This window comes from Bubalus kerabau, chromosome 10, assembly GCF_029407905.1.
Source record: "Bubalus kerabau isolate K-KA32 ecotype Philippines breed swamp buffalo chromosome 10, PCC_UOA_SB_1v2, whole genome shotgun sequence".
Classification (NCBI taxonomy): Eukaryota; Metazoa; Chordata; class Mammalia; order Artiodactyla; family Bovidae; genus Bubalus; species Bubalus kerabau.
The window spans coordinates 15,258,448-15,266,605 of record NC_073633.1 but is presented as its reverse complement, the minus strand read 5'-3'; the positions used below and the strand labels follow the sequence as shown (position 1 = coordinate 15,266,605).

Here is an 8,158-nt window from a genome sequence, read left to right as displayed (position 1 = left end):
GGAAAGAAGAGTTGGTATTGGTGGGATAATAGAATTCTTTTGGGGAAAGACAACTCTGAGTCACAAAGCTGGGAACCTTTCACCAAAGACCTTCAGAAATTTTGGTTCTTAACTGCTCAGCTCGGAGCCTTGCCTTTGGCCTGGGACGGTCTCGGGTGATCAGGCCTCCTGGATGCCTGTTGCAGTGCGATGCCCCTTGGTGGACAGAAGGCTACAGTGTCGACAGTGCTCTGTTTTCTTTTGGCACGAATAGCAGCTGTTGATGTTAAGTTTTGCCACACTGGGATCTTGTCCTGAGGAGACTGAGATAAAGGGGAAAGCGCCAAGATCACTGAGGACTGCCCACACGTTTGAGACAAGTGTATATGAGAACAGGAAGGAAATGGCGGTGGAAAATGGAAGGACTTGTCTTACTCAAGATCATCGTATGTTCCTAGTTGTAAAGCAAAGGGGATACTCATCCCTTCTTGATCTGACAATTTTGGGGGAAAGGATGGGAAAACATAGTACATTTCTCCAGGTACATTAGTCAGCTTCCTGGAATGCCTTAGACATCCGTGATGAAGAAATTAAGACAGCTGTGCATCATCAAAGACGTTTCTAATTTCTAGCACAGCCAACTCGACGTCCCAAATGTTGTACTTTACCAAGCAAGAGAGAGGCTAGGATATTTATCCTGCTTTTTGAGTAAGTGAGTAAAAATAGGGAAATCTTGACATTTATAAATAAAATTAGGGATTGGTGTTTCAGATCTGAGTTTGGGGCAGGTGGTCTTTTCAAGAATTTACATTTTGAAAAAGTTAAGAAATCTTTCGGTATAGAAGGAAGCATGACGCTTTCCAAATATCACAGTTAAGACCAAACAGATTTCAGTTTTATTTTAAATGCAAGAAGCAAGCTGACTTATCTGAGGGCTGTCAGACTGTGCCTGTTCTGATGTGTGTTCTCCCAGTTCTCTCCATGAGTGGGGATTTGCCTTTTTCACCAATGAACATGGTTTGCATTTTATATTACACATAATATCCAGTTCAAAGCATGACTACTGATAAAATGGCTTAGAAAAAGGTGGGATGGGATATAGTAGATGTAGAAAGTAAGAGGGAAAAGAAACTCTATAAATATGTAACCGGCTGTGGGGAGGAAGGGGAATGCAACGTAGAAAGACAGTGGATTTTAGAGTTAGAAAGCCTGGCTTAACAGCACACCAAACCAGTGATTTTAAGCAAGTCACTTAATTTTTTATTTATATTATTCATTACAATGCAATGGAATAACTGAATCTGGATAAGTGAATGTTTTTATATGTTTGTTTTTTTAAAAATATATATATATTAAAATTTAGAAGCTACCAATAAAAAGAGCCCCATGCCACCTCTTATGAATAACCTGTTTCCATACTGGTATCTAGTCTTTCAGTCTTTTGTTTTCTATACACACACACACACACAATCCTGTATGCTATAACCCTATAGTATATATTTATACTATTCAGAGTGTGCTTTTTCACTTAATGTTCAGAAAATCTTGTAGGTTATTACATATTCTATATAATTTTTAAAGGGTGTGTGCAATTTCAGTGTAAGATGTTACATGGTTTATTTCACACCCTTGTGATGAACATGAGGGTAAACTCTTCTTGTAATGGTCCATTTGTATTTGCAGTCCATTTGTATTTCTTCTGTAAGTGGTCTATTCATACTCTGCCTAAAAGGAAAATAAGTTCACTTCTCTGAAACCCTGGCTTCTCCACTGGAAGCTGGGGTTTCCATGTGGTCTCAATGCAGTAACACACAGCAGATCCAGGATGCAGCAGGTGTGTGGCAATAGTCTTTCCTTCCACGTGATTTCCTGGATTAAGAGCTCCCAGAGGATAGAGACTTCTTTCTTTATTTATCCCAGCACCTAGTACAGTGCTTGGAGCGGAGAAGGAGCTCAAACAGTTCTTGAGGAAGGAGGAATAGCTGGGATTCGAAAACATTTTGAGTATATCAGGAAAAAGAGTGAGAAAAGTCGAAGCCAAGAGCCAATGAATCAGCAGTGAGAAAACTTACCCAAAAGCTCACTATTAAAATGGAAGAATTTAGGTTTTATTCTCAAAGCTATATAAGAAATAATTGCTTATAAAGACATTAAATACCTATAAGTATGTAGTCTTGAAAAATTGAGGTGTTTGTGTGTGAGCTAACAGGTACATATTTTAAGTACACTAAGAAAGGTGACTAAAGAGTCACCTTAATTATAATGAATTATATAATTATAATTTATATTATAAAGATTATAAATTTTATAATTTATTATATTTACTTATAAAGATAATATAAATATTTATATAATACAAAACAATATTAGTTGTTATATTACTCATAATTATAATATTAAAATTTTGAAAAGTGAAAAACTTAATTTTAAAAAATGATTAATTCTGATTTTCGTGTATCAGATTTGGCTAGACTAGGAGTAAATATTCAATAACGACATGACCATATTGTAAAATGGTAATAAGTTAAAATGATCCCGAGCTCTGGTGCCTCCAAAGGAAGGAGGTGAACTGGTGTCAGGCTTTGCTTTGTCCAACTCGCCCTGGGATCATGCGGGAGAAAGTCAGTGGTTCGCTAATGAGATTTGCAGATGGCTTTAAATTGAGAGGTATTGTAAACATCAGGAATGACTGAGAAATGATACAAAAGGAGCTGGAAAGGTTAGGAACATGGACAGGAAATCAAATGATTCAGTCTGGAGTAATGCAAGCCAATCTGACATCTGGGGCCAAAGAAGAAGAAATACAGATATGCCATGAAAGTGACAAACACGGAAAACAGTCATTTCAAAGGAGCCTGGGGGTTGGGGGGGGGGCAGTGCGGAGAGGCTAGAGGAAAACAAGAGAAGTAGGAAGCAGGAACTGAAGGTGTCCAGGGCCCACTACATGTCCAGTACTATGATGTGGCTCTTTACACACTGATTTCTTTTTGACTAAGGTTTAGCAACTTGATGCTAGGCAAGAAACAGAGATTTGAAGGTTAACTCAGTACCTAATGCCACAAAAGCGCAACCTCTCTTCTAGTTGGTCCTAATGACTGTTAGAGTATCATCAGTATAGAGAAGACCATGGAAGTGGTCTGGAATCTGAAGTCCTAATAGGAAAGATCACTTGCCATACGCCTACCTGGGCATCGCTCATTCAGTGGGTGTTGCCAAGAATTCTTGGAACAGCTCCCTCCAGGCTATCCAGTTGCCAGCAGCATGAGGGGGCCCTACAAAACCTTCATGAGTTAGTACAGGATCCAGTTTAAGCAAAAATAAGATGTGAGTCCTCGAGGCAGTCTGTCCATTCCAGCCATGCCCCCCACTCTCTCTTCCTGTGGCTGCTGTGTTTGCGTCTGCTCGTCAGTATCATGGCCTCAACATGCTAATCCTGCTAATCCTTAGTAGCCAGAGTCCCCCTGCCTGTGTTGCCTACTATCCCTTATCCTCCTCCCTTGCTATAAACCTCTAATGATGATTATTTGTATTTTCTCTAGATGTCAATAAACTAAATCAGATATATTGGTGATATTGGCCCCCTTCAGGAATTTCCAACTCTTTTTTTGGTTTGTTTTTTAAATGGAACCACCACATTTAATGTTTTCTGTTACAAGAACTTGAGGAATTGGGCCACAGTGAGAACTTCGTGGAGATGAGAAAGAAGACCAAATAATTCTAGGGAGGACAAACCCTGAGCAGGTAATGCTTAATGTATCCATTCCCCGCTCTGAAAAGAAGAGCAGAACATCGGTGCAGAGAATCTATTGAAGGCGTAAGCTGGAAAGGAGAGGTGTCAAAGGCATATTTCTTGTAGTTGCAGTTCTCTCTTGTAAGGTATGTTAATGGCTCATATTGGAGGCTCGAAGCTGAATGTGTTCCCTATCCCCAGTCATAGTTGCTTTGTAACAGAAGGCCCTTAGGCTAAAAAAATTCATCCACTTATTCAACAAGTATTTACTGAGTATCTCCTACGTTCCAGGCACTGTCCTTAGAACCAAGGATACATCAGTGAACAAAACACAGGTCTCTGCTGTTGTGGCTCTACATTCTAGAAGGGGGGACAATTAATAATGAACCTAATGAATAGCAGAGTATAGAATGTAGTGGAAAGTGGTAAGTGCCATGGAAAATGAAAGTAAAGCAGGATAAGGGGGCTGGGAGCGCTGGGACTGAGGGCAAGTGACAGCGGTACAGGGTGGCATAGGCTCACTGTGAAGATGAGCAAAGCCTTGAATGAAGCGTCGGGTGGCCTGGATATCTGATGAAAAGCATGCCAGGCAGAGGGCACAGGTGGAGCAATGGTCCTAAGGGAAGTTTTGTCTAGCTTGTCTGAGAATCAGCAAGGAGGCCAGCGTCTCTGGAGGAGCATGATCAAGGTAGAGAGTGACAGAGATGAAGTCAGGAAGATGTGGGGTGGGGGCAGACCAGGTAAGAGCCTACGGGTATTTGTAAGCCTTTGTTTGACCTTTACTCTGAGCAGAGAAGTGATGTCGCTGATTCCTTTTTAAAAGGACTCCTTGAATTGTGGTACTGAGGATTGACAAGAGTGTGAGCAGAAGGACCGGTGGGAGCATTGTATAGTCATCTAGCCAAGAGATGGTAGTGGCTCAGATGCGTTAGAATGGCAGCGGTGGAAGTGGTAAGAAGAGGTTGGATTCTTAATGTATTTTGTGGGTACCACCACCAAGATTTCTCGACTGCTTAGATGTGGGTTGTAAGAAAAAGAGAAAAGTGACTTAAAGAATTTTGGCATGAGCACCGGATGGATCGAGTTGCCATCAACTGAGATGGGAAAGACTCTCAGAAGAACAGATTTTGAGAAGACTGGGGGTTTCATTTTTGACATGTTGAATTTGTGATATCTGTTACACATCCAAGTAGAGATGGTGAGTAAGCACTTTTGTAGACGTAAGTTTGGAGTTCAGGAGATACAACTGAAAAGTCATGAGGATGATGTTATTTAAAACCATGAGACTAAATGAGATCATCAAGGGCTTTAGTTGTAGAGAAGAGAAGAGGTCTAATAACTGAGACCAGGACGCTGAGCATCAAGAGACCATGGACAGAAGCAGTGAGGAAGCCTGAGGCCAATAAATCTGAAGGAAAATCAAAAGAAAGTGATGTCCTTGAAGCCACATGAAGAAGGGGGAGGGAGAGATTAAACACAAGGACTAGAGTGATAGACTGTGTAGGAGAGGGATCACGTGACTGCTGAATTTAGCAAAATGACCCTGAGGAGCAGTTTCCATGGACTTGGGGATAGGAATTAGTTCAAGAGGGACTAGGAAGAGAGGATTTAGGAAGAGTGAGAAGAAATAAATGACGACTGAGATAATTGTAAACAGCACGACAGAGCTGGGAAAGATATCTAGAGATAAAACTGCCTTCCCTTGGGTCCTTGAGCTACCACCAGGGAGGCAGCCACCTATTTATGTATGTATATTTATGTATAACTGCAAATCAAGTCAGCAAGCAGCCAGCAGTGTTGAGCTAGGTCATTAGGAAACCTTCCCCAGTAACAGAGATTCAAATGGGGTTTAACAGAGTTTGTCAAGGGACTTTTTATTTATTACAAAAATATTGCTACTTAAAACATGGGCTTTTTCTTAAAATGATGAGTGAAATTCTTTTGTGAATAAGATCTAGCATATGAGTATGTTTATACTTAGTTAAGCCAGAGGAAGCAGAGACCAAGTCAATCACTGGAGTAGTCTTTGTCTAGAGGATTTCAGCTTCTGTGGTTTAGGTAATAGAGTTGGTTTCCTCTATCTAGGCCTGGGGCCCAGAAAACTGAGCCCAAATGAAGTAAATCGGCATCTTTATTTTCTATTCGAGCTACTTAATGACTGTGCATTCATCAGGGGACAGGATGAGAACACATTTGAAAATTAAAGGGTTATTGCTATAGAAAGCATTGAGAATGCTGTGTGAAGCCTAAGTATGTTTCAGAAAAAGTATAGTGTTTTAAAGGCACAGACTAGTCTGTGAACAAAGCAGAAACCCTGGTGTTACCGCTTTCCCTATCTAGTCGCTCACTGAGTCCTGTTTGTTTCTCACTGTGGTTATCACTGGCATCTGAACGGGCCTACCATGGTTCACTGCCATCCTGGGTCACTGCCGCAGAGACACCGTCAGCCTCCCACCGTCTGGTTTGATCCTTTCCAAACTGTTCTCCACAGTGTTCAAGAGTGATCTTTCTAAAATGCATAAAGAACATGCTTCACCCTTGCTTAATACCTTTTAATGGTGCCTTGTGGTGCTGGAGAAGACTCGAGAGTCCCTTGGACTGCCAGGAGATCCAACCAGTCAATCCTATAGGAAATCAGTCTTGAATATTCATTGGAAGGACTGATGCTAAAGCTGAAGCTCCAATACTTGGCCACCTGATGCGAAGAACTGACTCACTGGAAAAGACCCTGACGCTGGGAAGGATTGAGGGCAGGAGGAGAAGGGGACGACAGAGGATGAGATGGTTGGATGGCATCATCGACTTGATGGACATGATTTTGAGCAAGCTCAGGGAGATGGTAAAGGACAGGGAAGCCTGGCGTGCTGCAGTGCATGGGGTCATGAAGAGTTGGACACGACTGAGTGACTGAACTGAACTGTTGTGTTTAAGCTCCTCTATACAGTGTATAATGCATTTCATTGTCTGGTTCAAGTTCAGTTGTGTCCCACCTTCTGTCCTCACCATGGAAAATCCAGCTACCGAACCACCTAAATCTCCAAATAACCCCATACTTTCTTTTAAATCTTCAGATGAAGAGGCTCCAGTGAGTCACAGAGAAGCCACAAAACCAACCTAACAAGACTCAACAGAGAATTCTATTTTTAGGCTCCATTAAAATAGGAATGGAAGGGAGGGTGCATAGTCAGGACACTCAAGATGACTGTTCTCTCGCTCTTTGTTATCTGCTCCACCAGACCCTGCTTCACCTACTCACTTCTCACCCGAACCTGCTCAGCCCCTGCCCCTGCTAGTGACTGTTCTAACCTTTGGGCCAGAACAGCTCCACCTGCTGGTTTATTAAAGGGGAACATCTGCCCTTGTGATGGTGGGTAACCTGAGGGATGAGGGAGAGGGATGTGCCCAGCTGCCGGTTGCCCTGGTAACTGATGAGCCAACCCGAGGACAATTCCTCCTGCAAATAGTAGCCCTTTGCTTCTCCCCCAAGGAGTAAAGATTACTGCCACATCCTGTCTGCTGGGGTAGAGTGCCTTTTTTTCAGACGTGTAAGATCCCCTCTCCATTAAACCACCGGTGTCTCTGTGCTGGCTCTGGGCTCCTTCTTCAGGCTGGAGGATGGGCAACTACAAGGCTTGCAGGCCTGTGGGGTGCAGCCCAACAGAGGTCCTTTGTTTCCATATTCCTTATATTCACATTTTACTAGCTGATTCTGTTTCTGCTTGGCTCATGCACATGTGTAACAGCACCGCACCTAAGTTATGTTTGACTTCTCCACTCAGCTTGGGCTTCCCTGGGGGCACAAACGGGAAAGAATCCACCTGCAATGCGGGAGACCTGGATTCGATCCCTGGATTGGGAAGATCCCCTGGAGAAGGGGATGGCAACCCACTCCAGTAGTCTTGCCTTAGAGAATCCCGCATGGACAGAGGAGCCTGGCAGGCTATAGTCCATGGGGTCACAAAGAGTCAGACACGACTGAGCACTACTCAGCTTTGAGAGCTCTCATGGCTTAGTTCTTGGCTATGTTTTCACATTTCGCTTCACACATCCACTTTAACACTTTCTCTTGTTTGTCTTTTCCATCTTTGGTCTTCAAATTCTGCCTATAATCTGAAGTCTCACAGACTGATGTCTCCAGCTCAGGCATCTCCTGTGAGACCAGACTCCTATTCAAAGGGGATCTAAGAGGTGTGCAGCAATCTCAAACTTGTATCTAAACCTGAACTCTGATCTTCACTCTGCCAAAACCTCTTCCTCTGCTGCTGCTGCTGCTGCTAAGTCGCTTCAGTCGTGTCCGACTCTGTGCGACCCCATAGACGGCAGCCCACGAGGCTCCCCCATCTTTCCCATCTCAATAAACATCGCCCATACTACCCCACTGCTTAAAATCAGAGACCTGAAAATTTACCTCTTTCTTCGTTTGTAAGAAAACCTAATCACATGCCAGGC

The 8,158-nt window shown here is 42.8% G+C and overlaps 1 long non-coding RNA gene across 1 annotated transcript in view; it reads right to left on the bottom strand.

Moving 5' to 3' along the window:
• Nucleotides 1-287: 287 nt before the first annotated feature.
• Nucleotides 288-8,158, bottom strand: part of LOC129620883 (uncharacterized) — a 121,914-nt gene continuing 114,043 nt past the window's right edge. The window contains exon 4 of the long non-coding RNA XR_008698817.1: nucleotides 288-302. This is a non-coding gene — a long non-coding RNA (uncharacterized LOC129620883). The remainder of the gene's footprint in view (nucleotides 303-8,158) is intronic.